At 41.2% G+C, this 12440-nt stretch overlaps 1 long non-coding RNA gene across 1 annotated transcript; it reads left to right on the forward strand.

Annotated features, from left to right (window-relative positions):
- The first annotated feature begins 270 nt into the window (after positions 1-270).
- On the forward strand, positions 271-7212 carry LOC131558662 (uncharacterized). The gene is made up of 3 exons (XR_009274833.1): positions 271-436; positions 5220-5320; positions 6825-7212. It is a non-coding gene; the product is annotated as an uncharacterized LOC131558662 (long non-coding RNA).
- Positions 7213-12440: the final 5228 nt, after the last annotated feature.

Below are 12440 nucleotides of genomic sequence, written 5' to 3' on the forward strand. Positions count from 1 at the left end.
TACTTAGGTTATAGGGCAGGAGAGTTTTTGATGTCACTTCAGTTGATGCTGTGTATAAGGGGCATTTTGGCAGTGCTGGTTCAACACAAGTTGTTGTGCCTCCAGCCGAGCCTGCTTCATGTTAAGCCCTTATCACAGGACAAGAGCAGTTTTCAGCTCCCCAGGCACTCAGCATGGATTCTGGCAGACTGCAAGAAACCTTCCCACAATCCATAACAGCCCAGAGGTTTTGGTGGTGCTTGATAGCATGTTCTTTCTCTCTTTTTTTGTAGGTCTTGCAAAAAAAAAAAAAAATTTAAAAATGGGCTGTGTGCAAGAAGCTTGCATGAGTCTTTGTAGGAGAATATTCACGGAGCCATTTCACTGAATACTGCAGGATCCAGTAATAACAAAACAGCCTTGGAAAGAGCATGAGCTCTTGGCACCTATTCTGCAGGTGAGACTTTTCTACTTGTCATAAGCAGTTACCTCTCTGGGACTTAGAGCCTTTTCTGATGTCATTTTGACACAAAAACTCTGCATTCAAGCCTTCTGTCATAGGACATGCAGACTTATTGCACCTGTACTCTTAAGAGAAGTTTATCCTACAAAGTGCTAAACAACTGTATCTTTCTTCAGAACTGGAGCTGATGACTCTAAAATCCTCAAGAAATGTCTCTGTTTACTGCAAGACCAGACAGCACATCATAAAAACCTACTTTCCAGGCTTTCTGTAAGAGAAGGAGGGGGAAGTCTTTATCTTATGTCACAAGAGGGAGGTCAAAAGGACCAAGCAAGTGCCAGACCAAGTCACTTCTGCTGTTCTAGGGTTCATTTGCAGAGAAAGTAGGCAGGCACACAAATCTCATTATGCATTACGAGGATCTGTGCAAAGGCTTCTTGTGCACTGTCTTAAAACCATACCCCTAAGGGACTCATTCACAAAGGCATAGAAGGAAAGGAAATTTGTATATTTTCTGGAAGCAGTAAGACATGACATGCAGCACGGTTCTGGCTGATTACAGCATGCCTCAGGTGAGCTGGGAGGCATGAGGCTGCCAGCCAAGTGATTTCAACCACCCAAGAAAGAGAACTCCACAGAAATGCATTGTGTGCCATGTCTGATTGCTGCAAAGAAAAACACTCCAACTTCATTCACATTGGCATGGCATTATTGGCATGACTGTTCCTGGCAGCCTATTGGGAAGTTTTATTTGCATCCAGAGTTTTGAAGGCCATTTCATAACATTAAACAAGAATAATGCTGAAAATGCCTAGCTTATTTGCCCCTTGACAGCAGTGTGTAATCCCTCATTGAAGCCCTAATGAGGGGTTCTCCTTGGGTTGTGTTACTTCCAAAATAACCCCTGCATACAAGCAACATAAGGTACGCATAGGGTGTGGCAAGAGTAGCCAGATGAAAGTGGATTAAATACATTATTTTTCCTGTATCCTCAGTAATCAAGGTGCAAAGTCAGTTACTGGATCATTTGACTTCTTACTGAGCTGCGAAACTTCAACCTGCTATCACAAGTGCCTACAAATAAGAGAGATATTGAGTCAGTTTCCTCTCCTGGGAATGTAAATGAGGAGCAAGAATAACGCTCTTGAAACAGTGTAAAAACAGTCTCTGAGGAGAACCTGCCTCTTGTTTCTGTGTGTGTGTGTGTGTTCATGCTGCTGGAAAAAACAGTTTTAATGCACAGACCTGCCTAACCTCAAGCTGTAGTGAAATTTCCCAGGGCCTCCAGATAACTCCCAAAGTCTTGAGAAATTCAGTTCAGTCAATGCAGAAATTCAGTGTTTTCAGTCAATGATGCTGTAAGAGCTGTGGTGGCAAAGGCAGCAGCTTTGCAAGCTCTGAGCTCTCAGATGATGGGCAGTGGCAAAGCAAAGCTTGCTCTGGAGAAAGTGCTAAAAAGACAACCCTCCAGTTCCCGGGTGTTCTCTAAATGAATTGGACTGTGAAGGACAGATTATTGTCCATTCTAGTTCAAAAAACCAGCTTTTCCCCTCACTCCTGTAAGCTGCAGTCTTGACTTACTTGATAGCTTTGTTTTTCATCCCTTCTCCCTCTTTCTCTCTGCTTCCCTCACTACTCCCAACAAAAAATAAAGGGTGCAAAAAATAGAGAGGGAGGCTGCTGGAAGTTTCAGTTTTTTCTCTCCCTTTTCATCAGGGGCAGGTCAAATTGTCTTGTAATGTATGTAAACCTAAGAAAGCACAGAGCTTTCCCTATATGCGCTGCAACAAAATTTAAGTGAATTTATGGCAAATATATACATTTTACATTTTCCACAGAAACACAATTTTTCTTTACAACATGTGAGATCTTTTCTAGCTACACAAGAAAAAAAAACCAAAATGACCCACCAAGGTGCTTTTCCACCTGTGTGATTTAATTTGCAGTGTCTCTTATTCTGTTAATGTGATGAAGCAACTTCTTTGGCATTTCTTCCTTTCTTATTTGTGAAAAGCTGCGATGTTCAGCAGTCACAAAATGCACATCATGGTGCAAAGAGGAAAGGGCCAAATATTCGTCCTTTTCCACAAACTTGAAATTGTAGCAATACAAAACATTTCAGCATTGGGACACATGGTATGAAGTAGAACCCTGTAAGATGAGTAGTGTGCTGTGGATAAAAGATGCTGTAGAGATGAGGGTAGTGTCTAGCAGGGGCAAAAAAAGGATGTTGATAGTGGTGTGTGGAGGAAAGCCAAAGTCTGGGCTTCACCCGAGATGAGTTCAGGCTTTTTCCCCACCATGTAAATCAGATACAGTCCCAAATCTAATAGAAGTGCTTTACGAATATACTGCAGTGAGCACTAATGCCAGTGTCCTTGCTTTCTAGATTATTTTCTTCCATCTTCCTGGCATTATGTCACATTTTCCACTAATTACAGACAATGTAAGGTGGGAAGGTGAAAGCAATTATTTCTTTGCTTCCAGAAATAGTCAGAACTTTACCAGTCATATATAAATGGCAGCAGTACCTTTTAATATTTTCAATAAACAAAATATTGATAGTGCCTTCAAGTTGCCTGGAGGGGAATGGTCACTCACGCTTAGATTTTTTTGGCGCTTCTCGTCATAATTTTGCCAGAGTACAACTGACACCCAAGCTTATCCAAATGATGGAAAAGTTTCTTGGTCCTTCAAAACCAGCTGTACTGTACCAGAGAGAATACAGAGAATGGTGCTGTTCCAGTGCTTTCCTATCTGCCACACTGTAAGTGGAAAGGTTGAACACCCCCCAGTCCTGACACTTGTACATCAGGCAATATGAACCAAGCTCTGAAGACAAGCACATTTGCTCTAAGAGCCTGTATCACTCCAAGATACTGTTTCAGAGTCTTGTGGGTGACTTAATCTCTTTGTTCAATGCTGTATTTAAAAAAAACCACCAACCCTAACAGTCCTATTCTCTGTCCCAGAGTTGCCCTGGTTCTGTGGCTGGCAGGCTGGCTTTGCTCTGAAGTGCACCAGCTCTCCATACCTTGTATATTTTAATGCCGACACTGATCTTCAATCAGCCTTGCTCTGGCCTTCCAGTGAAAATATGCCAAAATGTCATAGGTTTCCAAATGAAATGCAAATACTGAACTTTCTGAAATTTACTGATAGTATTTTACTCCTTTACTGCATCTGAGCTGTACCAACGAGGCACATCGGAAACAAGGGTTTAAGATTCCTGACAGCAAAGGTCTTTGCACTTGCCACTCCACAGGTGTCTCAGCTGGATGGTCTATGGCACCTTGATGATCTTAAAGGTCTTTTCTATCCTAAATGATTCTACAATTCTACCTCCCATTAAGACTATGAGTCCTCTGCTTGCTTGCTCACTCAGCACAATGAAAAAAAGCAATGAAATACTCGAAGTCAGGTCAGACTACCTTTTGTCATATGTAACTGTTATTACACAGATGTCACAGCAGCAGGTGCAAAATAAATACCTGGGTAATGGAAACCATTTGCTTTGCCTTTAGCCACAGGCATCAGGTCTGATTTACTTGTGGCTGGCAGCTAAGAGAGCAAGGGAGAGCCAAGTCCCTATAGCCAGGCTCACTCTTACTTGCTCAGAGATGGGAAAAGATAGCCACAGTGGAAGCTGCTCCAGAGGAGATCATCCTATTTTTCACCCAGGCCCTCTTCCTCATGTTCCCCTACTGTTCTGCCAGAACAGGGAGATTTAGCTGAGCCTTGAATCTACCCTTACACACTGCCCTTTCATCATTTGGACCTCAGTGGATGTACACAATCTGGAGCAGTCTTTGCTCAAGGCAAACAAAGTAAAGGAGGAGAGTGACATTTCAGTCTTTCATTGCAGAGTCATTCAGGTCACTCACTGAAATTATAGACACCAGCTCCAGCAATGTTAACAGCCAACTTTAGATTATTAACCATCCTTTTGATAGCAGTACATTTATGGTGCCAGTGCACAGAGAATTCCTCCAAATTACAGGGTGTCCTAACACAGCCGGTCAAACCACATGGACCTCTAGATGCAGTAAGCAGTGTAATTAAACCTGTTTTCTCATTTGTACTTTCCTAGCAGCACTCAAAATGCACTCCACTACTGGATGCTGCTCTTTGCATCAGGCTATGAAAAGAGATAAGAGTGAAGGGTGCCTTAACAATAGCTCATTAAGAATACATCAACCATTTTCTTTTATTGCATTATTTATGTTTTGGGTGATAATACAACACTATTTCCAGGGCAAAGTGCACTCAAGAAGCATATTGGCCTGTAGGTGGTTTTATTTGATTAGGTTTATAAGGGGGAAAGCTACAGCAATTTCTTTTACCTGCTGTTATCCTGAAAGACCTGAGCTTTTTCTTATTCACATCAGGCCATATATTGTCAATACATTTGAGATACACCAAACTTCATTAGCCCTTTCAGATGCTTCTGGGAAAGGCAGTGACTGTTTTTTTATCCCCTAAGGCTCTAGAAATTCTTCACTGCAACAATCACTGGCATGCCTGGTAGGATCCATTTTTTAATATAATGACCTTCTGCATACAAGCAAACAAACATGAAGCGGACCTAAACATTTAGATCATAAAACTGATTTTGCACAAAGGAGTCCATATTAAAAAAACCCTTGACCAAAAATAATAATAATAATACAGATAGTGGTCATGAAAATGTATTTTCATTTCTTTAACTGTATTTTATACTTAGTCAAACACTCTGTTAATTACAGTCATCTCATATTTTTTCTTTATTCTCTTACAGAGCCATTTTCACTGTCTAATGCTGCTCTGCTGTACATTTTGGTACATAGGTAAAGATCCAAGAAAAAATTTTGGCCCTGGAATATTTACTCAATCTGAAATGTAAGTAAAAGAAATTAAACTGATAACCAGAAACTGTAAAAGCTGGGAATTCCTTACTTATTATAATGCAGCTTCAGTCTCTTTGACTCTTTCTGTTGCCTTTCTGCCATTAACAATATTAATGATTATTAAAAAAAAAACAAACCCCAACAACAAAACAAAACTAAATAAAACAACAACAGCAACAAAAAACCCCAAACCAAAGCAAAACAAAAAAACCCCACCCAAATCTGGGAGTTGCAGAAGGGATAGAAACCATCAGATATTCCAAAGAGAACATGAGAGAATTTAGGTTGAAAATGGAGGCTATGGCATAGAGTGTATGCCAGGTCTGCTCCTTGTTATGGAGAGGGAGTCTAACAGAGTTCACAGGGGGTGAATGGATCCCCATTCATGCCTGTGTGTAAGAATTAATTAAGAAAGCAGACAAGCAACTAGAAAGAACTGTTCCTCATACTCTTTTAAGCCCTGAAAGTGTCCACTAAATATTCTTACTGTGAAGAAGAATGGCATCTTAATACTAACTGAGAAGGCACTGTTTAAGTTATTAATATAAAATACAAATACCTCCAGTGTCTGAAAGAGTTTTGTAGCTAAAAAAAACCTAAACCACAAAACCAAAAAAACATGGGCAAAAGATTTCTGATTTTCAAAGTAATAGAATTAGTTTGACTGTGTATACTATTCACTACCTTTCTGAATTACAGATCACTGAGATCTCCATTCAGAAATGCAATGTACTGGTATTCATCTTGTTGATGATATATACTCAGAGGGCTATTTCTCTAATTGATGGCTTCATCATTCAATTCAAGATGCATAAGGATAGCTATTGTTATCTAACACTATCATATGTTCCTATTGTTCCACACTTCTCTCCTTGTCAATAGCATCCAAGATATCCTATCTAAATCTTCAAGATAGCAAAAGAAAGGTGCATTATTTGTTGACTCCACACATCGCATTATTAAGCATTTGTGAACAACCTGCACATCTCCCCAGTGACATCTTTAAGTATTCAATTAAAATTGGACGAGAGAGTACACCAATACAAATAAATACTCAGTTATATGAAGGCTTTGCATTGAATTCTTAAATTATTCTAATACAGGTGCTTGCTAGCAGGCACTCAGTTGAAATCAGGACAGTGATGCAAGTGTGAGAATGAATGGTGTATGAAAGGGAGAAAGGCAGATTGCTTTATGGTGGAGTCGTGGCAGAGGTTTGACAGGAAATGCTTCTCCCAATACAGCTAAGCAGGGAAGGAGAACCCTATTATATGGATGAGCGGGACCAGCAATGGCATCTTGTCATTCTAACTTATATAAGTAAGCAAGCTTAATTGCTCCTTGTCTTTTCAAGATGACTTTCCACCAACAATCTCATTATCACACACATATGTTTATTGCACATATTTGAGTCCCTTCATGCAGACCTGAATGCAGTGAGGAGAGCGGCAATATTACGTTATCCAGTAACATTGTTTTCCCTTTTTTCCTTTTAGACCAGCAACTAACAGGCTGACCAGAGGCAGTGGAATGTACACCAGAAAAGAATAGAACCAGAGGGAAAGCAAGCTGTCAAGAGAATAGTGTGCTGAAGAGGAAAAATGTAAAACATGACTTCTATTTACCATGATTAATATGTAAAGTTAACATGTTTGTCATGGAATATATTAATATGTATATTTTCCCATTATATAGATCTTTTCTTATATTACTTATTAAAAAGGGATACAATCACAATGATGGGGCAAGAATGCCACTTAAAAATTAGGTGATGCCCAGTCAACATAATATAACCACTACAGTGTCATTTCTGATTTAAATGTGGTGATATCAGTATAATTGCCACTGGGAAGAAATTAAAATGGCTGTTAATGATAAATAAAATGACAAGAAGGAGGATCCTCCTTCACATATAATTCCAAGCAAAATATAGCTGCTGAATTTCTTTGAGCACTTGGTGCTGTTCATTGATAAAGAGGAAACAAGCAAGTTTTGTGCAGCTGCCCGGACATAAGAGCTGCCCTGTCCTTTCCCAAGCCCAAATGTAGACACCATAGGTCTAAAAAGATTTCACCCCCTATTTCCACTCAGGGGAGGTGTAATAGTGAAGCTCACATGAAGTGACTATTAACACTATTCCAGCAGAAAGCACTGTACATAACAAAGAGAAAGTTAAGCAAAATGAGGGTAGAGGCAGGGAGACAACAATGCATGTGGATACTTTACAAAACCTCCAAATATTCCTGCCTTGTCTCTGTCACCATAGGCAGCCTTAGCTCACGGATCAAAAGACCTTCATACATTTGTTTTATATCATAAATGTGTCAAGAATGAGCTACACAAAGCATCATTCACCCACTGCACATGGCTTGTTAGCCTAGTCGAGAGCATCTTTCAACTCATTCACACATTAAAAGCCAGGAAACCAACATTTGATTACTAGTTCTAGCATTAAGATCAAAGACCATATCTTCCCATCTGTGAAAAGCAGGAGCCAAATTGCTTTCTCCTCTTTCTGCATTTACAGAAGTATTGAAGAGTCAAAACACAAAATCAACATTGTACTCCACATCCCATGAATAACACAGTTCCAGCCTATAAAAACACAAGGCAGCCTCTATAACTTACAGACATTTTCTTGGAAAGAAGTATAAGCAAATTTGTAGTCACATCTTCACAGTACTCCCAGTCTGCAGTTATCCAAACTCAGAGTGGCTTGATCCACAGGTGTTATCCTAGTGTATAAAATTACAACACCTCTTAAGAGGGAAAATACCTGCCATTATACTCTTCTATACTCGTATACCTGCCATTTACTCTTCTCTTGATATCTTCAAAATCAGATGGTGGTGTTCAGGTTAGATTAAATGAAAGCACTAACTTAAAATCATAAAAACTAAACTGAAACAGGTGGGGTAAGTCAATGTTATTCCATTGTCACAGTTAGGCTTTTACTTACCTGTTGGTCAAAGAAGCTTGAAAATATAAATAAATTAAAATCAGCCTTAACCTGGAGAATAATATGTCCACTTTCAGGTGAAACTTAATTGTTGATTCAGTTCTAGAGAATGGAAATTCTTCTTCAGGGGATTTACTCTTAGGCACATGTAGCCAAACCATAGCAGGGCAGTGAGAGAAGAGAGGGTAAAATAATGAATAATGTGTAACATGCTTTCTAAAATATGGCAAATTAACACAGAAAAGACTCTAGTGAAACAGCTGAACCACTGACCTAGCATTTTGAGATATACAAGATTTTTTTTTTTTTTTGGTGGTGGTCTGTTTTACTACACAGCATGTGAAAGGAGTGCAGAGCTTAGCCAGCCCCCAGCTAATTGCTTTGGCTCTTTTGCATGAAGATCATTTGTTGACAAATTGTTACAGACACATTTAGGCACAAGTTTTTATAGGATGCCTGGTGCTCTTTATAATGCAATTAGAGTTATTTAGTATACATGTTTTCTTATGCATTGTTGTTCTTTCACTGGCAAAAAATAACAATGAAATCTGCACCCTTCAAGATGCTGAATCTTTCCTCATGTTTCCTGGATTTGAGCTCTCTTTTGGGAGCATAGAGTCATCAAAGAAAAAATTCTACCTTTAGTAGAGGGTGTTTTATTTAACGTCTGTTTGGGAAAGTTAGAAGAAAATGTGGACTGAGATTGCTCTTATTCTTTTGCCAGCTTTACAAAAGGCACTAGGAGCAGTTTATTTTAGAAAGCAAAGGGTTTTGATCTGCTCCAAAGGAGCTGCAAAGAGAAGCTTTCCTATGAGTTCACATAATGGAAGACTCCTTGCAGTATTTACTCAAGCATGCCGTGGACAGGTTATGAAAAATCACCAATTCTGACATCTCCAAACCTCTGCTCACCAGCAAAGTATCAAGGGGGTACCAGGTCTGCATCTCTTCCAGCAATGGTAAGGTTCTCCAGGCTACAGGTTCTCCATATATGTGTCCTTTTGTGCAAGACACACCCCTACCATCAGGTACTGCAATGGTGTTACGTGCCTGGTCTGCCTTTAAGCCATGCTGACATTCATGTGCAAGGTATCCCTCCCTTGTACCAGGGAGGACCTAGTCTGGTAACCAGAAAAATGAAGTGTTCTGAGCACCTGCCTGAGATGCAAGCAGGGAATAAACCTAAATTCATTATTCCAAGGTAATTCAAATGCACACATTTTAGAGGGGTCCTAACCACAAAAATATAAGGATTTTTTTTAATAGGGATACCCCTTTTTGAATTAAACATAGCAAGAGAACTCAGACACCCTGTTTTTGACTGGCCATCATAATCTCTACACCTGAAAGCCTTTATTTCTTGCTAGCTGCAGTGCTTTCTTGTGCAGTACCTTATTTTCTAGGATCTCTTGCACAAAGAGTAAGGCACTGCTCTGCAGCCTGAGAGTCCTGTTAGCGCAGAATTTGATTCACAATTTCCCACCCTGTTCCTACTGCCTCAAAGTACCTAAAACTTTACATCTGGACACCTACAGGAGCAAAGAGATAATTATCTAAGCACTCTTAGTACCTATATTTGACAGAGAAGGTATTATTCACTCTCCAGAGAAGGCTCTGGGTCCTAGATGTGCTCCAGAGACTCAACTGACTCAGAAAATGGAGCACAAGTTTCTTCTCTCTCCTGTGGCCATGCCAACAACTAAACAATCTGTTCAGTTTCTCTGTCTCCCTGACCTAGTAAATGTCTAAATCACACACAAAACACATCAGGAAGAATCCTTGCAATTCAGCAAGAAAGAGCCCCATCCCAAAGCCAGTTACCCAGCCTGTTGTGACAACCCTGGGTGGCTCTGCCTAGGACCACTGTGGCTTTCACAGGTGAATCAGCAGCAGGAATTCCTTCAGGTAAAGTGCAATTACCAGGACTGGAATTTAACCAGAATTATCACAGAATTACAGAATGGGTAAGGTTGGATGGGACCACAGTAGGTCCAACCTCCCTGCTCAAGGAGGGTCCCGTAGACTATATTGCACAGGATCAAGTCCAGATGATTCTTGGATATCTCCAGTGAGGGAGATTCCACACCCTCTCTGGCAACCTACGTGTGTAGTCACCTGCACGTAAAGAAAGACGTGGCAGTCCTGGTGGGTGACAAGCTGACATGAGCTGGCAATGCATCCTTGTGACTGGGGTTTCCTTGTGTGGGATCCTGAAATGCAGTGCAAAGAATTTGGCCAGCAGGTCAAGGGAGGTGATCCTTACCCTCTACTGGGCCCTGGTGAGGCCACATCTGAAGTGGTGTGTCCAGGTCTAGGATCCTCACAACAAAAAAGACAAGGAGCTTCTGGAGAGGGTCCAGAAGAGGGCCCCAAAGAGGATTTAGGGTCTGGAGCATCTCTCTCATGAGGAAAGACTGTGGGAGCTGTAACTCTGTCTGTTGAAGAGAAGACTAAAGAGGGGATCTCATTAATGCATGTAAATATCTCCAAGGCACATGCCAAGAGGATGATGCCAGACTCCTTTCAGTGGTGGCCAGTGACAGGATGAGGAGCAGTGGCCATAAAGTAAATCACAAGAAGCTTCACCTCAAGATGAGGAAGAACTTCTTTACCTTGAGGGTGGCAGAGAGGTTGTGGAGTCTCCCTCTCTGCAGACATTCCAAACACACCTGCACACATTTCTGTATAACCTGCTCCAGCTCATCCTGCCTTGGCAGAAAGGTTGGTGTAGATGATCTTGGTCTAGAGGTCCCTTTCAACCCTAACAACATTGTGGTTCTGCCCATTGCTTTCTGTCCTATTGCTCAGCACCACTGAGAAGAGCCTGGCTTCATCCTCTTAGCACCCTCCCTTCCCATCCTTAACAATCGCTGCCAGGACCTTGGATTTGCACTTTGCTAAGAAAACTGCAAGAAGGTGTCCTCAGCAGGATGTTTACTGCAGGGAGATGGTGTGGCCAAGCAGAGCATGGGGGGGAACTCCTGCCTGCTGGCTGACCTGCATCCTCCTCAGCAGATGCTCTCTGTCATCTTCCCCACAAAACTCCTGCCTCACCCCAGACCAGTTGGGGCTGGTAATATCCATGGGATTTTTTTAACCACAGGCCATAGTACTGTATAATTATGAAAGTACTTTATAAAAGGCTTTCAGTTGTATATCCTAAAGAAATACCTAGAGTCTTTGAAAACTTGGTGCTTCTCTGCTCTTTCCCACATGCTGCATGACCAGTTTGAAGTACAAGTATGAAAATGGACCAAACCATCCCTGCAACTTTACTGTCCCTACTTTCCTGAGGCAGACCTTTCTGAGAAAAGCATTTCCCTTTGGTCACCACTGACCAAATGGATACAGAAGGCAGCAGGGAGCAAAAATACTCCAAGATCTCAGAGCCAGCACCTTGGTTTCCCCATTCAGGTGCCCAATGCACCATGTGCCACCTCTACTCCAGCCCTCTCTGTTCCTGCAGTCTAATTCTTCAGTGGGAGGTAGAGGGCTACCTGTGATTGTGGAGAACTGTGGAGATAAAAATGAATTGTAAAGTAATATTTATAGCTCCCCATAGAAAGTCATGAGGCAAAAAACAATTCCCCTGTTTGAATTCCTGTGTTACGTTCAGAGATTTAACAAAATCTGATGAACATTTATTATTGTATAGCTATTGGAAATAGTTGCACAGATTTCTCAATCTCTCCCACTTCCTGAGCCTTGCTTTCAAGTACATTATTGCATGTATGCCATCTGAGATGGAGTAGTGAGCTGGCACATTACACATGCTGGAAAAATGGGCCAACTAAACAAAATGTAAAGTGACACTATTTCTCCTCAGTGAGGGCCTGATTCAGCTCAAGCATGTCTCACATGTGCCTAACTTTGAGCAGGCACAGAAGTGCCCTGCTGAAGGAGAAGAGTGGAATTGCTTGCATTCTTGGAGTGAAGCACGTGGAGTTTAAGAGCTTTGTGGAATCCCAGCCTAAACTAATAGCATTGTATTTCTTGTTAACCGAGAACAAAAGCAAGCCAGTTTGGGATCACACTGACCTAGATGCTATCAGAGGTTAGCAAAAATGACTGGTCAGACCTGTCAGGACTAAACAGCTGCATCAAGCAGTAGGGGGGAGCTCCGGGGGAAGGAGGGCGCAGGAGTTGCAAATAG

Source organism: Ammospiza caudacuta, chromosome 1 (assembly GCF_027887145.1).
Source record: "Ammospiza caudacuta isolate bAmmCau1 chromosome 1, bAmmCau1.pri, whole genome shotgun sequence".
NCBI classification, from domain to species: Eukaryota; Metazoa; Chordata; class Aves; order Passeriformes; family Passerellidae; genus Ammospiza; species Ammospiza caudacuta.